Below are 23,623 nucleotides of genomic sequence, written 5' to 3' on the forward strand. Positions count from 1 at the left end.
GGTCACCATTTAATAAAAAAAGCTGGAGAGATCTCTAGAGAAAATCAAAGTTTATTTTACATTCTTAAGAGAAGGGCATCCCACCCCTTTGAGCAGACAGTGGAAGAGAGGAAGTGCCTCCTGTGGGCAGGATTAGCACTTTTAATCCCTAACGCAAAACGCCCCCTCCCACCACTGACTCTCATACTCATTGGCTGAGAGTCTTACATTTTAAATGGGAGATCTACCCACGAAATTGAACTTGACCAATAAGTACATAGTTGCCCATATATGACTGAAATAGGGAGGAGATTGTGTCATGGGAGGGTAGCAGGAAGGGGACCCGATTACGCCCTTGAATCAATGCTCAAAGTCCTTCAGGCCTACTCAAACTCTGAAGTAGATGAAGCCTTACTCGATTTTCACAACTGTCTTGAAAGATCTCACCTCATCTCATTCAATGGTGTCTGACATTCTTATAGTTTGGGATGGGGAGAGGTATTCTGATATTGTAAAATATAAGATCTTTTATCCTTATCAAATATTCTGATAAAGAAGGAGAGGAAGTTTTGCAGGACTGAGAAGCAGAGAAACTGAATCAGGACTGGGTCAGGATAATTATGGAAACTGGGAACTGTGGTATAACAGGTAGGAGGGTGAGCATCATTTCAGGAATCTTCCCAAGGCCAGATGGCCCGCTCTCCAGAAAGATCAGGGGGACACAGAGTCCTATTACATCAACTATAGATATCTTGGGTTTCTTCCCTTAAAAACTGCTTCTTTACATCCATTGGCCATTTATCAATTGGGGAATATTGCTTATGCTTATAAACTTGAATCAGTTCCTTAATATATCTTGGAAATATGACCTTTATCAGAGAAATTTGCTGCAATATTTTCCCAGTTAACTCTTTACTTTTTAATCTTGGCTATACAATGTCAATACATTTGCCCTTCTCCAGTACTGTGGTACCTGTCCCTTTCTCCATGATTTTTCAAACATAACTGACAGTTGCTTATCATTGATGTATCCTATTTCTTTCAATATTCTAAAATGTAGCTCATTAGGTTACAGTAACTTGAATACAAAGGATAGCTAAGAATAGTCCCTTTATATATTTCAAAAAGCAGTTCCTAGTTACTAATTTTTATACCATCCTTAACATTTTAAAGATCAGTGTTCTAAGCTAAGAAAAATAAAAGCTGAGCAGCTCTTCCTTTTTCTCCAATTTTTATTACTGAAACAATAGTCTTATTTATTTCTTTGTTCCTCTCATTTTCCTTCAAATATTTGAATCACTAACCCCATTTTTTTTGTCTTGCCTTTTCTTCTCAAAGTCAGCTTACTCTGATCTTTAGATCTTTATTTATTCTTACAGAACAATAGCATGCTTTTATATTCATCCTCCACCTTCTTTAAATAACTTTGTAAATTTTAAATTTTAAACAAGGTTGCTATTATAACCTGCCTAGATCATTGTAATAGGCCTGCTAACTGATCTCTTTTCCTCCATTCTCATAGACCTCATATGAGTTTTCCAATATACTTGTCACTTACTGTTCTGTATTATAATTACTGTGTTTGTTCTTATTTCCCATACTAAATACATACTCTGGGAAATCTGCCTTTTTAAAATGCAACTATTATTTTACTTTTTGTCAATTACTATACATTAATTTTGTCTTCCTACCACTTTCCCTTTCCCCAGGGAAAAAAAAATGAAAGCAAAATTATTATAGCACATATGCTTAGTCAAGCAAAAGTAATTCTTGCACTGTGTCCAGAAACATATGTCTCCTTCTATATCCAAAGCCTATCATTTCTTTGTCAGGAGGTGGGTAGCATTCTTTATCATTAGACCTAAGGAATCATGTTTGGTCATTGGATTTGATGAGATGTGAGGCTAAGCTCAGAGAAAGAAGAAAAGAGAGGGAGGCAGGTCTACATGACAAGAATTAGGAACCCAAGTATCTGTGGCTAAAATGAAAGTTTATTTCTTTTTTCACTAAGAAAATAATTTTCTTAGTGGACAAAAACTCCTATTTCAGTCAGAAGATTTTGTAAAGAGGTTTGCTGGTCATACTTAGTTTTTGGGCAGACACTAACCTAAGGCTAGAGACAGTTTTGTTGGGGATCCAGGCTTATGATGTGTGAGTTCTCAATGATATATGGCTCAGACACAGGGGGTAGACAGAGGCAGGAGTGGAGTCAGAGTGCTGAGAGCAGGAACACGGGACTAACAATCCGGGGTTCTCACAAGGTGGACGGAAGCATGGGGGACATCTGAAAAATTGGGTTTACAGAATGGGGAGAGGCATCCAACATTCTGATAAGTTGAAATGGAGAGAGGCATCCAACATTCCGATGATGTTTAAGATAGAAGGTCTTTTCTCTTTATCAGAATCATCATGATTAGAAGGGAGGGGTGGTATTGCAGAACAATTAGGAACTGAGGCAGAACAATTCAGGGAAAGTAAGGCAGGACAATTAGGGAAACTGAGTCAGGATAATAAAAGAGAACTGTGACACAACAGAGAGAAGGCAATCTTCATATGTCTGGTGCCCTCTGCTTGTGCTCCTTTGCTCATCTTCTCTCTCCTCATGCAGAGTGTGATCTGGATAATAGAAATAAGCCCTCTCATTATTAGGCTTCATAGAGTCTAAAAAGAGCACTGGGTATGGTTCTGTGTGGTACGGAAATGGTGAGGGAACACCATTTAATAAAAAAGCTGGAGAGAGCTCTAGAGAAAAGCAAAGTTTATTGTACAGTCTCTGGAGAAGGGAGTCCCACCCTTCGAGTAGACAATCAAAAAGAGGAAGTGCCTCTTGTGGGCAGGACAGCACCTTTAATCCCTAACGCAAAATGCCCCCTCCCACCACTGACCCTCAACCTCATTGGCTGAGAGTCTTACATTCTAAACGCGAGATCTACCCATGAAATTGAACTTGACCAATAAGTACATAGTTGCCCATATTTGGATGAAATAGGGAGATGATATCATAGGAGGGGAAGGCAATGCCCTTTGCTCGAACTTCAGAGTCCTTCAGGCCTACTCGAACTCTGAAGTAGATGAAGCCTTACTCGATTTTCACAACTGTCTTGAGAGATCTCACCTCATCTCATTCAGTCCCTCCTCTTATTTTGTACACTGAGATCTCTTCAAATTTTTGTAACATAATTTCACATTCCCTATGAATTCCTCACTTCCTTCTGGTTCCTGTTGGCCTTGGGCCACTGGCTTCACCCTTGCCCTTTTAACAGCATCCATCTAACAGACCCTTCAGCTTTCTCTTCCAACCTGATCATTCCAGATGATGAGTTTTGGACAATTCTGGTTATTAATCTGATCAAACAAGGGATGCAGATAGGGAGTAACATAACACCAACTAGGGGCTATACTATAAGGCCAAACAAAGGAGCTGCTTCCACCAGCTTCCCAAACCAGGACCGCCAAGAAGTATTGAACAGTGAGGTCCAAGTCTGTACAGGAACATGAGCAAGTTTCCTAATGTTCTTAGTGATTTCCTTCACTAGATTACCATTGTTATCAATCTTTATACAACATGTGGATAAATTTAGTTTAGCACAAACTCTCCCTTCCTCAGCCAACAAATAATCCAGCACAAGCCTATGTTGTAAAACAGCCTCTCTGGTTTGAGTAGCTTCATCAGCCAAAAGATGTAGTGCCTCAGCTGTCTGATTGGTGATAATCTCTACAACTGCCTGAAGCCTAATTATCCTGTTCAACATGTATATTGGAGTTCTATATCCCCAACTTCCATCTTGAGCCCAGGTCGCTGGCCCATACTCTTTGACTATTCTTTCTGGAGGCCAGACCTCACCCCAACCATTTGCATCTCCAGTCCAAGTGATGGAGGTATCTAAACTCCATTTCCCCCTTCCCAAATCATTATACAACTGAATCCCTAAATATTGGTTTGCCTCTTCGGGAAGAAAGAAAAATTTTGGCTTTATTAGTCCAATATAACAATTCCCTGTCCAATTGAGAGGCAGGTGAGTATAGGCAGTTAAACCACAGATCCAATAATGACCCTTTAGAGCAGGTTGTTCCCTTGGAAATATGTCTGAGCTATTCCTTGTAAAAGGGTAATATTGTTGGTCTCTCGTCCCTAGGGGGCTTCTCCCCACAAAGGGGTCGTCATACTGGCATTTCCATAAACCTTGCTCTTTTCTCCAACTACAATTGGCAACTGGCCACTGGCCTGTTAGATTAGAGGTACTCCAAAATGTGGAAAACAGAGTCCCATGTTGCCCGGGTGTCCCTGGGGTGACATTATATCAACCCCATTGGTAACTGTACCCAATGTATATGTTCCCTTTCCTATTTCTGGGAGAACATCCAAGGTACAGTCTTTCCAGTCCTTCCCACACTTCAATTGAGGATTCCTCCCCGTATCCCGCCAATATTTAGACATTTTTGTACAGTCAATTGTCTTTGGCCTCAGGTCTGTTCTCAAATAGGTCCACTCACATACACTAATTCCCAGCTTCAAACCTTGTCCTGTCTGATTTAAGCAGTATTTCCCTTTCCTATCTTCTGTCAATGACCACTGATGTTTCTCTTCTCAATTCCAGAAACCGGTCCCATGATGAATTTGGGATCTGTTGCTAAGGATCCAGGCTGGGCTTAAGGGGACAGGTACCCATGGCCATTGTTTGATTGTTGGGATCCACCACAGATCCAACAATTTGATAAGTTAAATGTTCTCCCTATATTCTGCATGAGCAGGAGAAATTGGTTCTCATCTCTAGAAGGTCATAAGGAAATAAATAAACCCAAAGCTTAGGGAGAGCCTCATAATGTTCAACTATTATAACACAGTGAAGTTAAGGTGAACTTCCCAAAGGAAAATATATCAAATCACAAACAGGCAAAGAGACCCAAAGTAAGAAAAGAGAAGTCATACAGTTACAATGCACTGGATTCAGAATCAGTGTTCCCATTCAGTGGAGGTCCCCTCCTCAAATGTAATTGGAGGTCTCCCCTGTCTTCAACTGTCCACTCTGATAAAGGTGGCGCCATAGGTCCTTTTGTCCTGGTGTGTTGTGTCCAGCCTCGTTCCTGGGTGCGAATCGCAGTATCTGAAGTCAGTATCACTTGGTAGGGTCCGTCCCAGCACGGAGTCAGCTTCTCGTCCTTCCAGGAACGGATCAGCACCCAATCACCAACCTGAATTCTATGAACAGGGAAACCTAGAGGAGGAGTCTGAGCTATTAGCCCTTTTTGTTGAAGTCCTTGCAAATGTTCCAGCAATGATTTCACATATCTCTTAACAAACAAATCCTTAGTTTCTAAAATAGGGTCCCAGTCTCCCTTAGGATAAGCCTGGAAAGGATGACCATACAATAAGGTGAAAGCCCAATATCTCTATGCGGCTTGGTCCTGATTCTAACCAGAGCGAGAGGAAGGCATTTCGTCCAAGGTAGATGGGTCTCTAAAGATAACTTAGTCAGCTGCCGTTTTATTTCTTGGTTCATCCTTTCTACTTTCCCAGAAGAGGGAGGATGCCAAGGGGTATGGAGACCCCAAGTGATTTCTAAGGCCCTAATCAGATTCTGCAATACCTGGGCAGAAAAATGTGTTCCCTGATCCGAGTCTATCCTCTCCACCATCCCATATCTAGGAATAATTTGTTCTAATAAGACCTTACTTACTGTCGAGGCAGTTGCTCGGCCTGACGGGAATGCCTCCACCCATGAGGTCAGATGGTCCACTATGACCAGCAAGTATTTGAGGTGACTCTGGTGACAGCTCAGTAAAGTCCACCTGGATGCTTTGGAATGGTCTGATTCCAAGAGGTCGTCCCCCTTTTGGAAGCTGGCGTTGAGCAGCCCTGTTAGTCCTTTGACAAACAAGACAACCGTCCACCAGTTGTCGAGCCATAGTATATAGGCCGGGGGAAACATACCTTGTCAGTACAGCATCACACAGGTTTTGGACATCCCAATGGCTGCCCTGGTGCAGTTGCTGAAGGACTTGCCTCATACTTGCTTTGGTCAGTACCTCTCTGCCGTCAGGTAAGAGCCATCGTCCTTCCGAGTTCTCAACTGCTCCGAGTTGAGGCTTTCTCTTTTTCCTTCTGAGTAAAACTGGGAGAGGGTAGACTAGGGGGAAGTACAGGTATCAAGGCCATTATATGAGAAATATCCTGGTCTCCAGCTCCCTTGGCCTCCTCATCTGCTAATCTATTTCCCCTTTCCTCAAAACAACTTCCCATCTCATGTCCCTTTACATGTATTACTGCTACATTCCAGAATGTTTTCCAGTCCCTCTTCTCTCCCAAATCCTTCCAAATCCATGCATCACACCCCAGGCATATCTCAAATCAGTGTGTGTGTGTGTGTGTGTGTGTGTGTGTGTGTGTGTGTGTGTGTGTGTGTGTATATATATAGTCCCATCCTATATATATATATATAGTCCCATCCTATATATATATATAATCCCATCCTATATATATATATGTAGTCCCATCCTGGTCCCACAATAATTTCAACCCTTGATTTAAAGCATACAATTCACAAGTTTGAGCAGACCAATGGGCAGGTAGACTGCCCTTGGTAACAGTGGAAGTTCTAGCAAACCCATTTCTTTTTCCCATAAATTCTAAACAAATATTTATTATAACCTTGTGTTGATAACAATAAGGAATTTGTCCCAATGAGTTTATATCCAAGTAGATCTGTCATAAGTGAACATTATTCATACAAATCACTTTGTTTTTAAAAACACCCAATGCAAATACAATCATATACAGAATGTCTAATTCCACACAAGAGAATTCAAGAAGTTTTGATAAGAGATTCCCATTAACTTGTAATGGGAGAGACATTCTGCTATTCTGAAACATAAGGTCTTATCAAGTATTCTGATAAAGAGGCAGGGGGGGGGGAGGTTTGCAGAACTAAGAGGCAGGGAAACTGAGGCAGGACTGAGTCAGGACAATAATTCAAAGTTAAAACATAAGCCAGCCAATCATAGTCTAGCAAATTTTCAGCTAGAGTCCCCTGTAAATGAATTTATAGGCCGAAAACCTAGATGAGTAAAAAAAATGTTTATTGCAAGGTTTGAAAGCAAGGTTGAGGTCTGATTAGAAAGCCTTGAAATGCAAAAGGGCTTTTGTCTCTGCAGCCTTCTCCAAACCCAGCATCTGCTAAAATCAGGTGTGTCTAGCTAGTGGACAGGTAAAGAGCTTTTTCAACTTTTTGCAGCCTCTCCCTTATCTGTAGAGACAAGAGAGCGAGACAAAAGGAGACCTTTTGTCAATCGCAGCAATTCTTAAAAGAATTGTTCCGAGCATAGAGCTCTAACAACGATCCAGGCCAGAAGCAGCCTGGGTGTCCACTGCAAAAAGAAAAAAAATCTTTTACCTTTTCCAGAGTTCCATTCAGTACCCAAATTATGTCTAGTTTTCGAGGTCCTTCATCAGGGAACCAAAATGATGAGGTAAAGCAAAGAGTAAGTAGTTTCCAATTCGGTCTGAACTGAAATAAGACATCAGTTTTTCCCAATTTTCTGACCAGTTGAAATCTCAGTTTCCTTCCCCCCCTGTTTATAGGAATTATCAGATTATACACAACAGACTAGTAAATTTCCCAAAATAGCAATAGTTAGACAGTTTTATACAGCAGTAGTTCTGTTCTCCAGGGGACAAAAAGGAAGCAGGATTAAAATTATGATCTTGGATTATGGAGCATTCTTTTCTAATAGTATTGCCTCATGTTTCAACACTCTGGAATCTGTGAGCCATCTCCCAGCCCTCTAGATTTAATATTGTTCTAACTTGAATATCCCTTCCTTTCATTTTCTGTGCATATTTAATAGGGGATTGAGTGTCAAAAGTTCTTTCCATATAAATTCTTTCCCCACCATGATCATGCAAAACATGAAAAACGCATCTGAATATAGATCTATAGTCAGGAGTCTAGGATTGGGGTTCCAGAGATTGCCAGCTTCATCTCAAAAAGAAAGGCAAAGTGGGAGCGGTCCTAGCACTGTATATCTCACTGACCACTTGGCTCTGATTACAAACATAAGAGGAAAAACCAGGGGCATGATTTATTTAAGGCAGTTTTACTTCAGGTAGCTGTCCTAATTTTAACCATCCCACCTCTAGATGGTGGAGTTTAACGACCTATGCAAACAGTTATACCTGAATTCAAAACTCCAAGTAAATATTAGCTTCAGTCCCAAAAGATTTTATCTCCTACAGCAATTATCATTAATCAAGGCTTCAGGTGAATGTAGTTCTCAAGAATCACAGTAAAGATTCATCCTAGGAAGTTCACAGATTATACAGTCTACTTTCATAAAGTAGATGGTTCTAGGTTTAACATTACAGATTATTTTGCCTTCAGAATACTCAATACAAAGAAAAATTCTAAATCTCATGTTGTCCATCCCGTTTCCACAGAAAAGAAACTTTCAGGTCTTTCAGAGTTAACATTAATACTCTCTTCATTCTGAAAAGGATTAAAATTTTTGCAAATAACCCTATCAAATTATCAGATCAGATTAAAATAATCTTTAAACAAGGAGACTATCACGCATGTAAATAAACATTGAATAATTTGCTTTCAGAAAACTTCAGTTCCAACTCCTTAGAACAGTTATAGACTTGAAAAATAAAAATAAAACATTCAGTTATTAACACCATATAAATGTAGGCTGTTCCTTTAAACAGTAGAAATAATTAATATCTAAATCAGCAAGGAAGTGCAGTTATTAAAAACAAACAAACAAACAAACAAAAAACCCCACTATACTTAATGGGAAGAGAGTCCTCTCCACGTGGTCACCCTTCCCCCATACCACCATGCTTCCCGACCCAATATATCATAGCTCCATTTAAACTATTAATTACTTTTACAAATCAATCTTTCCTGTCCCGTCTTTAAGTAAATATATATATGTATATATTTTTAAACTTTACACTTCAATGTTCGCAAGTAACTGACCCAAATTTCATAAAACTTAATATATGCCCAACAGAGCTGACAAACACTTAAGGCATAACTCAGTTACAAATTACCCAATACCTCTAGCAAACATACCATCTAAGTAGGGAGATACAAAGATACAACCACAACCTCCCCTAAGTAAGCTACCAGCATTTTGTTTTAAAAACCTATGTTTTAACTTAAAATCCCAAACACAGCTTTAAATTCCCAATAATATAAAACTACTTTGCCATCATATTTAAAACAATGAACTTCACTAAATAGCGGTTTCTTTCCCCCAGCCCACGTGGCCCTGCTGTAGTCAGGACACGTGGGAGGAAAAGGAAGGAAGCCACCATCTTCACTGGCTCAATCCCACATACTTCCCCAAGTACAGGGTTTCTGATCCCAAATGGGATCTACTAACAGCTATTTCTGGTCAGCTGAAACGACCCCTGCTTCAAAAGACATATTTCTCCTCCCCGCCCAAAGGCCCCTGGAAGGGCTAATGGAATTAAATCCTCTCAGGTCCTTCCCTTCAGGTACCATTTAATCCTTTTGGCACCACCAGTCTGCAACAAAACAACAATACCTTATCATCTTTTTCTTGCTTTTTTTATTTTTCCTCATATTTTAGCAGTTTGTTCCAATTACTTAATTTATCTCCCAAGGGACTATCTACCGGTATTTTCTGATATTTTTCTCATTTCTCTCTGCGAGGGCTGGCTGGGACTAGGCCACACCCATTGAATTTGGAAGGAGTTTAACAGACTCCTAAACGCCCAAACACGCTAACCGTCGCCGGTTAACTCAGTCACCCAGGAAGGCCTAGCTCTCTTCCTGTCTACCGTCTACAGCCCCCTCCAGAACCTATAACTAGACTCAAGGGGCTTCACAGGACGCTTACCTCTGGGTTGCTGCGCAGCAAATTATTTGACTGATCTGTCCTCCACCAACCGGTTGGGATTTTCACCGCGGAGTTTCCGTTGCTTTTCTCTGAGTTTCTCCACTTCGGGTCCACTCTACGTCAGGGAGCAAGGAGAAGCCCCTGGATGCTGGCGGGCTGCCTAAATCAAGGCAGGGTGCCACCCCACTAGCACCCAGGAGTTCACTTACTCACCGAGTAAAGGATCCCGGACGAGCCCCCAAACTGTGTGGTATGGAAATGGTGAGGGAACACCATTTAATAAAAAAGCTGGAGAGAGCTCTAGAGAAAAGCAAAGTTTATTGTACATTCTCGCGAGAAGGGCGTCCCACTCTTCGAGTAGACTATCGAAGAGAGGAAGCGCCTCTTGTGGGCAGGACAGCACCTTTAATCCCTAACGCAAAATGCCCCCTCCCACCACTGACCCTCATCCTCATTGGCTGAGAGTCTTACATTCTAAACGCGAGATCTACCCATGAAATTGAACTTGACCAATAAGTATATAGTTGCCCATATTTGGATGAAATAGGGAGATGATATCATAGGAGGGGAAGGCAATGCCCTTTGCTCGAACTTCAGAGTCCTTCAGGCCTACTCGAACTCTGAAGTAGATGAAGCCTTACTCAATTTTCACAACTGTCTTGAAAGATCTCACCTCATCTCATTCAGTTCTGTTATGTTTTGATGAACTCAAAAGAAAGGAAAGAGAGGGGGAAAGGGAGAAGAAGGGCAGGGAAAATTAATTAACACATTCAATGTATATCAGTAGAAGACATATACATGAAGAGGAAAGGGCAGGCGAACAGGCATCATTTGAACTCATTCTCATCTGATCTGGTCCAAGGAGGGAAGAACACATCACACATTTTATTCAGTGTGAGGGTGAGAATGTGAGAAGTGAGAGAAGTACCATGGATTAAGGGAGGGATTAATCCTAAACAAAATAAATTCCTTAAGAGTTAAACTTCCTTTAAGAAGCAAAGGGGTTTAAAAGAAAAAGCTTATTTCTATTATGACATGATCTCTCTACCTGCTTTCTTCTCACTGCAAGTTTAGGAGAAAAGGGGAAAAACCAAGAGATCATTATGGATTTGTTTCCCAAAACATTGAGCCCTTCACCATACATATCGACTAAAGTTCCCAGGGGAAGTTCAGTGAAAACTATAGGAAGAACTCTAGTCATAATGCCACTATATAAATAATAAGTAACAGAATTAGGATTCATTCCAATAATCTTTCTCATATTCTACACTACTTCAAAAATAATATGCTTTTAAGTAATGCATTTAGGTATAGTATAGTTGTATTTAGTTTTCTGTAAGTATTGATTGCTCTGGGGTTTTATGAAAGGGACAAGGGGGTTGTTTAGTAAAGATTGGTAGTTGGACTGGTGGGAAATGTAAAATATTAGGACTCTGATCAACTCAGGAGAAGCAAAATTACTATTCTGGTTATTATGTGCAGCTCTCAGATCTTCTAAGTAGCAAAGTGCTGCGAATTGCTTTTCTGTTCTACAAAATATCCATCTCAAATAAGACTTGATAATTCACAGAACAGCTTGAACACTCCACTTTGTCTCCACCTCACATTTAGCAATGCTCTGTCTTTATGTTTACTTCAGTAACAACAGTTTACATTCAATTTAACTCAGTTGAATTCAGCTATTATTTATTAAGCACCTACTATGTTGTGTGGGACAGTAGTGATCACAAAAACAGACTCAGAATAAGAAAAAGCAAAAAGGGATTTATTACTTCTCACAAGAAAGGGCATTCCCCCATCTGACAAGGTGTTAGTCAGTGAAAGGAGTGCAGAGCATAAACTATAAAACACCAGATTAAATAGCCTGAACTCAGAAGCCCCCACTTCTCCAGCCTGGCCTTTTCTCCTATTGTTTGGGGGAGTCCAGACTTACATTCTAATCATCTAAACCAAAAACAAAAGAATAAATTTTCTTTAAAAGAGGTATTGAAATGCTAACTAATAAAAGGTCGTGGGAAACAGGAAGGGAGAAACACCTGCAACTTTTTTTTTAGCTATAGCTCTATTTGTTATCAAGTATCAAGTCACAATTAAGGTATAGTTTAAGGTTATATTCCCATGAGACTGTCTTTACTCAATTAATTCCACACATATGCAAGCTACCCAGGTATATATCCACACATATATACATAACCCTTTCTATCCTCAAGAAGCTTGGGGTTTAGGGGCAAGGTATACAACATGAATTCAGATATAATATATGATAGGGAGAGATCAAAGGCAAAGAAGAGATCAAGGAGCTGTCGACTTTTGAGGAATGTGTGTGAGAGGGGTGCTAGGCCCCTTTCCCAAATTAATCAGAGTCATCTTCAGGTACAAAAAAAAGCAAATAAACACTTGGGAGCCATCCCAACTTCCACTATGTGTTCATGAACCTGGCCAGCTGGAAGTAAAACACCTGGTTAGATAGGAAAAGACCCAAGCCTTTTCATTGGACATAACCATCCTTGAGCAATAGTCACCAATGTTATCTGCTTCCTGTGGGTCACGTCACTTCCTGTAACTTCACTAACTTCCTGCATCTCAGGGTTCAAGGCCTGGGAATAGGGATCATGTCTCAAATTTGAGAAAACTTCATCCCATCAGTCTCATTCAGGAAGAAGAGAGAATCAATAGTTGGTAGATCAGGGAAGCACTAACCAAGAAGGCAGAACCTGAGTTTTGGAGTCAGATAAAGATAAAGGCTTTCTAGCCATGAAGCATCACTCAAGGCAAGAATTAGAAATCCATTCTGATTGAAGCATTGATAAATAGAGTAATGTGAAATAACTGGAAGTATATGTTGGAACCAAATTGTAGAGGCTACATAATTTTGTTTTAGCAGAAAAATAAAGGGAAACAGGAAGGAAATAAGCATTTACTAAATGCCTACTAGAGCCATGAATTGTGCTAAATATTTTTAAAATATTATCTCATTTAATCCTCATAGCAATTCTGAGAGGTTGGTGCTATTAAAATTGTGAGGGATAGAAAATCCTATCCAAAAATGACTACTCAGAGATCACTCATAGAAAAGCAGAATTATTTATTAGAATCTCCAGAAGCAGACCCCATCCTGGTCTGTGAGCCAGATTCACAAGCAGGAGAGAGCCACTCCCTTGAAGATGTTCACAACTTTTATACATTTCAGACAAAGAACCTCCAAAATCCCACCCTCCATAGGTTGTGATTGGTCATATTTGGTCAGTGGAATGCAGCCGACAAAGTGATTTATAGCTCCTTCGGCCATGTATAGGTTAATCCCTATTTGGGCAAAGGAATGCAGCCTAGGCCTTCGTGTGACTGGGGCCTATAGGCCCGATTTTACATTAGCTAGCAGTCTCTGATCAATATGTGCTTAATCTGTAAGTTCTTCACCATACCTTACTCCACACAGCTCCCCACTCCTAATATGTAAGTGATTTTTATCACATGCTCTATGAAGAACTTATACATTGCTCAGAATCAGTTAACAAGATCACACATTGTTTATCAAGTTCACTATCAGAATTATCTCCTTCCAATACCCTCCAGCCTCTTTTCTGGAGAATCATCGTTTTAACAGCATCCTCTGGATGCAATAATTTTGAAAGGGATTGTTGGACTATTTTGGTTATTAGTGTAATCATACAGGGTAAATATAATGGTAACAATCTAATACCACTGATAGCAATTAGTCCATACCATAAAAGTTGTTTTCACCAGCTACCATCACACCAGGACCACCAGCTATTAGAAAAAGGGGATTTACATACCTGTACAGGCACATGAACTATTCTGTGAATGCCTTTTGTAATTTCTTTTACCACTTGTCCATTGTCATCGATTTGCATGCAACAAGTGGACAAGTTTAATTTTCCACAGACCCCTCCTTCCTCTGCTAGCAAATAATCTAAAGTTAATCTATGTTATGAAACAGCTTCCCTTGCTTAGGTGGCCTGATCGACTACTAGATCAAGGGCCTGAGCAGTTTGGTTAATTATTACCTCAAGGACTGCCTATAGGCTAATCAACCAATTTAGCACATATATCAGTGTTCGATACCTCCCCATCCTGGGCCCATGTTGCCAAGTCTGTATTCTTTTATAATTCTCTCAGGAGGCCAGGCATCTCCCCACCCATTGGCATCATTTGTTTGGGTCAAAGAAGAATCAATGCAGGTTAGGGAGCGGTCCACACTTCGTGTTTCTCTTTCCAAATCTTTGTATAACCATATCCCCAATTATCTGCCACCGCTTGATGAGAGAAAGAAAAATTTAGTTCTAATTATACCTATATAACAAACCCCAGTCCCATTTTTGGGTAAATGGGTATAAGCTGTCTGACCACAGATCCAATAATGTCCCTTCAGGGCAGGATTATTTTCATACTAAAATATAAAGGGTCCACTTAAAGGTGGAAAATACCCCACATCTCAGGGACCTAAAGGTTCCCCCCCCCCAATATTAAAATTACATCTCCAGAGATGACTTTCAACTACCCACTGGCAGATGCAACCATTTTCCCCAGTTAGATCCTGACAGCTCCAGAAATTATTAAACATTTTCCTAACAGTGCCTTCTCTATTCTCCCACTTCCATTCCATTGAAGTATAAGTTGAACCTGGTGCTATGTCATTCAAAGTTATACACGTCCATATTTGGGGTCCCTCTCAATCAGGGATTAAACAGGCAGGTGGTATTTTCCTCGCACACCCCTCACTCCTATTAGAACTTTGAATACAGCAAATTACTGATCCATCATAACAAATTATACTGGCTTGACTCCATCTATTCACATACCTACTGTAGTCTATGATAGCTCCCTTCTCTGACCTGCAAGTAAATGTCCATGTACACTCACTTTCTCCCATCCATGGCCCTGTACCAGTCTGATGTAGGCAATATCTCCCTAAAACTGTGCTGGTCAGGGGCCAGTGATGCTTTTCTTCTGCTCATTAGAAACAAAAACCCAGGCCCACATATCCAACAGCCAGTCAATTTAAAGCTAGTGGCTATTATTTGGATCAGGATTTGAAAGGTATTTTCATACCCCACTGCTCTTGAGGTACCAGTACAAAGGGTGTACCCACATAAAATCATATACAAGGCACAGTCTCCAACCCTTTGGGTTTGGTTCACACCCCATTCTCCTTACTAGCATATAATACCCCTAATTCCTAACAATACAGTTCAACAAATTGTAATATCTAGTACAAACAAGAAAAGTTCCAAGACAGTTCCCCAAATGAGGCAAGTCAAAAAGATTTTACATGCACAATTCATTAGTCTTTGCTCAGCCACACTTTCAATGTTCCTGGATCAGTCTCTACTGCCCACTTCTTTGGCGCATCCACGGGACCTTTGACTCGAGTGTGATGTGTCCAACCTTTCTTTTGATGCATATTGCTGTATCTGAAGTCAACAGGATCTGGAACAGTCCTTTCCAGCTTAGGGTCAGCTTGTCCTTCTTCCATGTCCGAACCAGGACCCCGTCTCCAACTTATGCACTGTGAATCCTAAGGGAGGAGTCTGAGCAATAAGGCCCTTTTAGGTGTAAAGTTTTTAGATGTTGCAATAAAGACTTGACATATTTTCCTAAAAAAAAAAATCTTTGGTCTCAAACATTGGATCCAAGGAGGAATTTTGAATCCCTTTTAGATAAGGGTGACCATACAATAATTCATAAGGTGATAATCCCACATCCCTTTGGGGTTTTGTTCTAATTCTTAATAAGGCAAGGGGAAGGCACTTAGTCCAGGGCAATTGTGTCTCTAACTCCAATTTAGTCAGTTGCTATTTAGTTTCCTTATCTATCCTTTCCACTTTACCTGATGAGGGCAGATGCCATGGGGTATATAAGTCTCATGATATTTCTAGAACTTGGGCCACAGATTGGAGGATCTTAGCCATGAAACTGGTGCCTTGGTCCGAATCTACCTGCTCTACCATCCCATACCCTGGAATGATATACTTAAGGAGTACTTATATAACTGCTGAGGCAGTTACCCAGGCAAGGGGAAAGGCCATGAGGTCAGATGGTCCACTACAACCAGCAGATATTTGAGACATCCCACTGATGGCAGCTCGGGAAAGTCCACCTATATGCTTTGGAAAGGCCTGATACAAGGGGCCTTCCTCTTTTTTGGACTTGTCATTGGACTGCCCTATTCATCCTCTGACAAACAGGATACCCACTGACCAATTGCCTGCTATTGTGTACAAGCCAGTGCCACAAATTTAGCACCACATCACACAGGCCTTGGACACCCCAATGACTGCTCTGATGTAAATGTTGGAGTACATGTCTCATACCTGCTGTGGTCAGTACCTCTCTGGCGTCAGGGAGGAACCAGTGCCCTCTTTATCCTCCTGAGCACCAAGGCTTTGGGTTTCCTGCTTCCCTTCTGGGCTAAAGGAAGATGGAGGAATTGGAGGGAGAAATGCCAGAATTAGCGCCATCATCTCCTCTGTACTTACAGATTCCTCTTCTCCAGGCCCTTTCGCCTCCTCATCTGCAAAGCAGTTTCTCCTTATCTCAAATGAATCTCCTCTTTGTTGCCCCTGCACATGAATCACTGCAGTATTCTTAGGTAACATAAGGTTAGTCAAAATTTCAGTGACCAATGCCCTGTGTGCCAATCCCTTTCCTCTGCTATTTACCATTCCCCTTTCTTCCCATATTTCCCAAATATATGAACAATTCCCCAAGCATATTTGGAATCTGTATATACAGTTCCATTCTTTCCTTTAAGCAATTTTAGGGCTTGATTTACTGCATATAATTCACAAATTTTGAGCTGACCACTCTTTTGGCAAGAATCCAGCTTGAACGAGAGTCAAATCTTCCCCATTAACAACAGCATATCCATTTTTCCTTTTCCCATTAACTATTCGTGAGGAACCATCTATGAACTTTCAACAAAGGGACCTCCTACAAATGTTCCCTAATCTTAGTTTGGTAATCAATCACATTTGGACAGTCATGTTCAAGGGACACATGTTCCCCAGGGGAAGCAGATAAGAATATGGCTGGATTAAAGTTATGGTCTGGTGAGAGTACCAAATCATCTCTTTCCAATAATATTGCTTCATATTTTAAAATCTTTGAATCAGTTAGCCACCTCCCGGCCCCTTTGAGTCAGAATTGATTGAACCTGGTGCAGGACACTCACTATTAAACTACCCCCAAAGGTAAATTTCCGACTTTTCTTCTATTTACATATAAATGAAAAGCCTTTTCCAATGATGGCAAAAGTAAAACAGAGGCTGACATTTCAAAACTTTGTTCCCCTTTTGAATCCCATTGAACTATATCAGGCTTCTTTTCCAATAAATGAATTAATAAAGGCTTAGTTAATAATGCATATTCATCAATCCAGGTTCTACAATACCCCACCAATCCTAGAAATTTCTGGATACTCTTTTTCATTCAAAGCTTAGTAATTTGAAGAATCTCCTCCACCCATACAGGATCTAGTTTCTTTTTCCCTAAGCTTATAAAATGGCCTAAATATTTTTCCTCACATTTCACAAATTGCCATTTGTCTTGGGAAACTCTTAATCCCTGTGCCCCTAGATTACTTAACAGACTGATAGTAACTTGGGCAAGGTCACTCTTTTTCCTCCCTGCCATAAGAAGATCATCTACATATTGTAAAACTTTTAACAGTAAGAAATCTATCCCAGAATGTTCACACAATTCTTACATACCCAAATAGATGTTTCATAAGTTGAACATTATACCAATTATTTTGCTTTTAAAATACCCAATACACAGAAAAATCCCACACTGCATATTGCCATAACAAAAACATTTTCAAAAGGACAAAGGCAAAAACTATTATACTTGGAGTCCCTTTAAATAATTGGCATCTATACAATTAATTAAAACTTCCTATTTTCACATAAAAGAACCTGAAAAGTTCTTAAAAACATCACATTTCTAATCATATTCTTTAACCAAAAAAAAAACAACAACAAAACATTATGTTTCAAAGAGACAAATATTCAGTCAATTAACATCTTGTGAGAGCAGCCTATCCTCCCCCCCCCCCCCCCCAACTCAAATTCAGCAGTTTGGCGGGAACCAGGAACAAAGGCACTGCTGCTCTCCCCCCCACTTAATTTCCTACAAAGGAATTCTTCTCAAGATTTAGGCAATCAGTCAATTTCCTTTCTTTTTCCAACTGATTCCTTCTTGATATCATTCAAGTTTCCAATTTACTCCTATAAATCAATCCTTCATAAATCTCCTTCATTCTCCTCTCCAGTTCCCTTCAGAACTTTTAAGATTCACAATACAGTGAATATCTAGATAACTCCATAAAACATAACTTACAATATTAACAAATTACCCAACATGTTTCAGAAGGTAACATACTGAATCAAACTAATACAGCTGCTTTTAAAAGTTTTCTTTCTTTTTCTTTTGTCTGAGTGTTCTTCTGATAGTATTAGCAGCTCTTTCTCTTGGGTCCAGGCAGCTTTTATGACCTCTTCTGCCTGCATTTCAATCAGATAAGGCTTTATTGCTCTTTCATCTAGCAGGTTCTGAAAACTGCTTTAAGGGAAAAACTTTCCCATCAGTTTAAAATAGCCAAGTTCCATTTACTTACAAATTAGTGCATCAGGTTAAAAAGTTTAAAATCACAAGCAAATTTTATACTAAGTAACATTAAAATAACCTATTTCCAAATTTCTTAACATTGTTCTTACAATTTAACAGGGCTTTTAAATCAGCAAAAGAGACTAGGGGCTTTTCCCAGGACACCTACCCCTGGAGAGAATGTTTCACCTTGAACATTCTTCCCTCCCAGAATCCAAACAGAGTTTCTCTAAACTTCCAAGCCCATTTAGTGCATCTCTCTGCCTTCCCAGAGAATGCCTGGATATTGCATGATTTAAGACCAATACATTCTGAGCCACTCTGAAAGAATTACTACTCTGACTGAATCCCAACTCCCAGCAATTCAGCCTGATAGTTTTCTAAGCCTGCAACACAGAGGCTGAACTCTTTTATCTCTTACAAACTTGCTAACTTTTAACACAGGACAAAAACAATACAAAGCAGACAAACAGGCATACACAGACACAAGTAGAGCTCTTATTTTCACCTTTTACATTTCTTTTTATACCTAGCTACCATCCTGACAAATTCTTTTGACTGCTTCTATCCCATTTTTTACAACTTGGTCTCAAACCAAATTGTCAGCGGAGGCCATTTGTTACCCCCCACCCCCACCCCCTGCCACGTAGCCAACCCAAGAGAATTTCTTAGAGCATCCTTCCGTTGAGATCAATAGCAAGCAGTCCCACACAACAATTTTAGGAGGGCTAATCCCTTGGGTCTTTCTCAACCCAGCCAATAGATCTCCAGACTTCCAAGCTCATCTTGAGAAACATGTGTTTTCCTTTCAGACTACAGCTACCAGCCCATCAGAACTCTATTTCTCCTTTTTGTCTTCAATTCTGCTTTTCACTGAGTATCTCTGCCTCAGGTCTTTTGTCAGAGAGGGAAGGAAGCTACACACTCAGAGCCAGAGAACATGGAAAAAAACTATCCATGGGCGCGCCTATCCCCTTTCGGGATGTGCAGCCGTCTCCCCCAAAGACTTATCCCGGACCGAGCCCCCAAACTGTGAGGGATAGAAAATCCTATCCAAAAATGACTACTCAGAGATCACTCATAGAAGAGCAGAATTATTTATTAGAATCTTGAGAAGCAGACCCCATCCTGTCTGTGAGCCAAATTTACAGCAGGAGAAAGCCACTTCCTTGAAGATGTTCACAACTTTTATACATTTTAGACAAAGAACCTCCAAAAATCCCACCCTCCATAGGTTGTAATTGGTCATATTTGGTCAGTGGAATGCAGCTGACAATGTGATTTGTAGCCCCTTCGGCCATGTATAGATTAATCCCTATTTGGGCAAAGGAATGCAGCCTAGGCCTTCGAGTGACTGAGGTCTATAGGCCTGATTTTACGTTAGCTAGCAGTCTCTGATCAATATGTGCTTAATCTGTAAGTTCTTCACCTTACCTTACTCCACACAAAATTCTCATTAATAGTTGAGAACACTGATACAAACAGAAGTTAAGTGAGTTGCCCAGCATCACACAAACTGTACTTTAATTCAACTTTTCCTGATTCCAGGATCAGCACTCTATCCACTGCACTACCTACCTGCCTCTAAAAAGGAACTACTAAAGATTTTTGAGTAGACGGATGATGTTTTCTTTTCATAACTTTGATTTAGAAAAATAATTTAGAAGAGCTTTGTGAAATTTGGGGAGAAACTTATGGGCTGGACACTAATTAGAAGAATATTACAGTAGAAGTTAAGATAGATTTGAACAATCTGAACTACATTAATGACAATGTAAACAGATGAGATTCTAGATGCAAGAGATGTTGTAGAAGTAGAAACAATAAAACTTAGAACTGACTGATTACAGTGGCGAAGGTAAGGACAGAAACAAAGAGGAGTTAGCAGTTACAAACCCCTGTGACTGGGCAGATGATGGTATTCTCAACAATAAGCAAGAAAATTAGAATGTTTCCCAATAAAATGAAAGGTCTTTGAGGACAGAGATTGTTTCAATTTTGTCTTGCTATCTCCAATCCTTAGCAAAAAGTCTTGCATATGGTGATTTACTCAAAAACATTTTTTTTAAAAAATTGAAAAAGCAGTGGGTTTAGGGTTTGAGGTTATCTTTTTTTTTTTTTTCCTTGAGTCTGGGGTCACGTCACACAGCTAGGAAGTGTTAAGTGTCTGAGACCAGATTTGAACTCAGATCCTCCTGAATTCAAGACTGGTGCTCTATTCACTGCGCCACCTAGCTGCCCCCTTTGCAGTTATCTTAATTCAGTTTGGAACATGTGGAGTTCAGGTTTCTGAGAGAATACATCTAAGTGGATCTGTGCAGCTGTAGTTGATCTTGTCACCACTCTGACAACATATTGCTACTACTCTGGTACAGGCCCTCATCTTTCACATCTGGATGACTATGACAATCTGGCAATGGGTCAGCCCGTCTCAACTCTTTTCATCAATCCATCTTACATTCAGCCATCGAATGGATTTTCCTAAAGCACAGGTCCAACCATGTCACCCCCATAGACAATAAACTGTAGTCATTCTATTTCATAGCACTTCAATGAATGTGTTTTCATTCATGTGAGCAGAGCTTGCAATAGTGCAAACGGCTTCTAGCATTGCTGCCTTGGCCCTATGCCTATAGTCAATATCTTCCCATAAACTTTCACAGTAGAACCATACAATGACCTCTTCTTCTTGAATCCTTGGCATAAAATAGACATTTTTATGTCATTCAGACTGTAGGTACTTAATTTGATGAAATGGATAAGTTTGAATTGGGATTGAATGGAATTGAAGCATAGGAAATAAGATCAAAAATTTCAGGAATGGGGAGGGAATAAGCATTTATAAAGCATCCATTATGTGCCAGGCACTGTGCTAAATGTTTTACAAACCTCTCACATGAAAAACAAGCAACAGACGAACTGATTTAGATTTAGCAGTTAAGGAGAGATGTACCTCTTTCTGCAAAAAATAAATAAATAAAAAAGATAAATTTATGAAAACCTCAGTAGCTTATCATTTTGATAACAGATAAACTTTAATTAAGATGTAACATTTTATAGTATAGTCAAATGTGATAAGAAGCAAAACTTTCTCTTTTGCAATAAACTTCTCTATATAGATGAATTACTTACAAATATGTGGTACATTGAATCCAGGCTTTATATTAAAAAATAAAAATATATAGTGTGCAATTTGTGAACAAATGTCTATTGTAGAGAAGTTTACATCGTACTCAACAGATAGAGCACTGAGCTTGGAGTCAAGAAGACCTTTATATACTTCCTAGCTGTGAGACCCTGGGCCATTTACTCTCAAGAGTGAGCTTCAGTTTGCTCATATGTGAAGTGAAGCACCTAGTGGAGCACATAATGAGAACACTCAACTCACTGTGGTGAAACTCAAATTAAATAATAAAGGTAAAGGTAAACAGGTGAAAAAGAATTGCTTTGGTAACTTGGCTGTAGGCTCTCCTTTATGCTGAAAGATTCTCAAATATCTCTGGCTCTGAAACAATCTTCTAATTTATAGAAGATCCACAGGACCAAGGATCTCACAAGCCCCTCAACCGATCCAAACAGATTACTCCTAGTTGAAATAAATGCTTTTTGATTGATTGATGTCCAAGCCTTGCTCACACTTCTGACTAATTCTGCTAGTTGTGTTCTTACCTATTGAATGAGTCACCAAGGGAGGCTCCAGCCAAGGCCTTCCAAGCTGATTCTTTCTCAGTTAAGCAGAGTAGGATTCAGTCATCCTCCATCATTGCATATATGTAAAATGCTTTGAAAACCTTAAAGTACTAGATAATTATTAACCACAATTTTTAGAAATGGGGAATGGATCTTTCATTTCATTGCAACAAGGAACTTCCAGGAAAGAAGATTCCTTTCAACAATCAGGTTGGCATTTTACTGTCTAACTCAAATGGAAATGATCCACTAAACCATACATAAGGATACCTCCCGGGTACAAATTAAATTAATATTACCTGTTTTATTACATTTTAATCTGGTTCTAGCAGCACTCTGGAGTGTTGTAGATAGCAATCCTGATGGCAGATTGGGTGTTTGATACCTCTGACTGGAACATTAGAGGTGATCACATGACCTGTTTGTAAGAGAACCTAGGTCTTACTCCTAAGCCTGCACTCTCCACTATGCATGAAACCGTGATCATGCCTTTTCAGTTTAGTTAAAAATTATTTTTTCTATCTCCAAGTGGCCAAATAACTTTGTAAAATGCATGTGCGGGTAAAATTAATGAATGAATAGCAATGTAAATAACATATACAATTTTCCTTATGCACCTATTTGCATAATAAAGAGCATAATTCACTGTTGGTATTTGACATGGCAAGAACTGACCATAAAAAATCTAGCATTTTGAAAATCTACAAAATAATAGGATGGAGTGGAAAGAGCACTAAATATGGAGCTGAGGGACTAAGTTCAAATCCTGTCCCTCCTTCATTCCCTGTGAGATTTTAGACAAATCACTTTTTCTGAGCCTCATTTCAAGTATAAAATGTTTCTTCTAGCGCTAAATCTTATGGATGGTGCCTCTGTCATGAAGAACATCTTGACCTGAATTTACCCACTGCTTTGGTGGACTGCCTTGATTCTCCAGGGCAGAACTTATCCCTCCCCACTCCAACAGCCACTTAAGTCAGTAGGTAGGATCTTTCTGTTTGAAAAAACTAGCTCTAGAGGCCTATTACTGTTTCCCTATTCTTGTTCTCATAATTTAAGTTATCAGACTCCTTTCTCTCAGAGGATTAAAAGTACAGATTTCTGGAATTGCTTTTCCTGAAAACATTTAATTGAAATATTGGACTTAAAATCATCTATCTGGTCACTCTGTATAGAAAATTTTGTCTGAGGATATTCGCATCTACTTTTAAAATGTTTTAACTTATTGACCACTGTTAGTCATGAGAACAAACCTAAAAATGTGAAATAGTTTTAGAAAGAAATTTCTTTATTCATTTGATAGAAGAGAAAAGCTGGAAGGAGGCTCCCTCTTCCAGGTTCTTGAAGGTTTACATTATGTATTCTTCTGAATACCAACACCTGAACCACATGTATCATTTAAACTATTTAATGGAGAAAGAAGTTCCCAAGCTAGGTCAGTCAAGGTGTATATCAGTAAACA

General features: G+C 39.7%; 1 protein-coding gene across 13 annotated transcripts in view; it reads left to right on the forward strand.

Moving 5' to 3' along the window:
- Positions 1–23,623, forward strand: part of GPHN (gephyrin) — a 762,070-nt gene that overhangs the window by 715,960 nt on the left and 22,487 nt on the right. The window lies entirely within an intron of this gene.

The sequence above is a fragment of the Sminthopsis crassicaudata genome, chromosome 2 (genome assembly GCF_048593235.1).
Source record: "Sminthopsis crassicaudata isolate SCR6 chromosome 2, ASM4859323v1, whole genome shotgun sequence".
Lineage (NCBI taxonomy): Eukaryota > Metazoa > Chordata > Mammalia > Dasyuromorphia > Dasyuridae > Sminthopsis > Sminthopsis crassicaudata.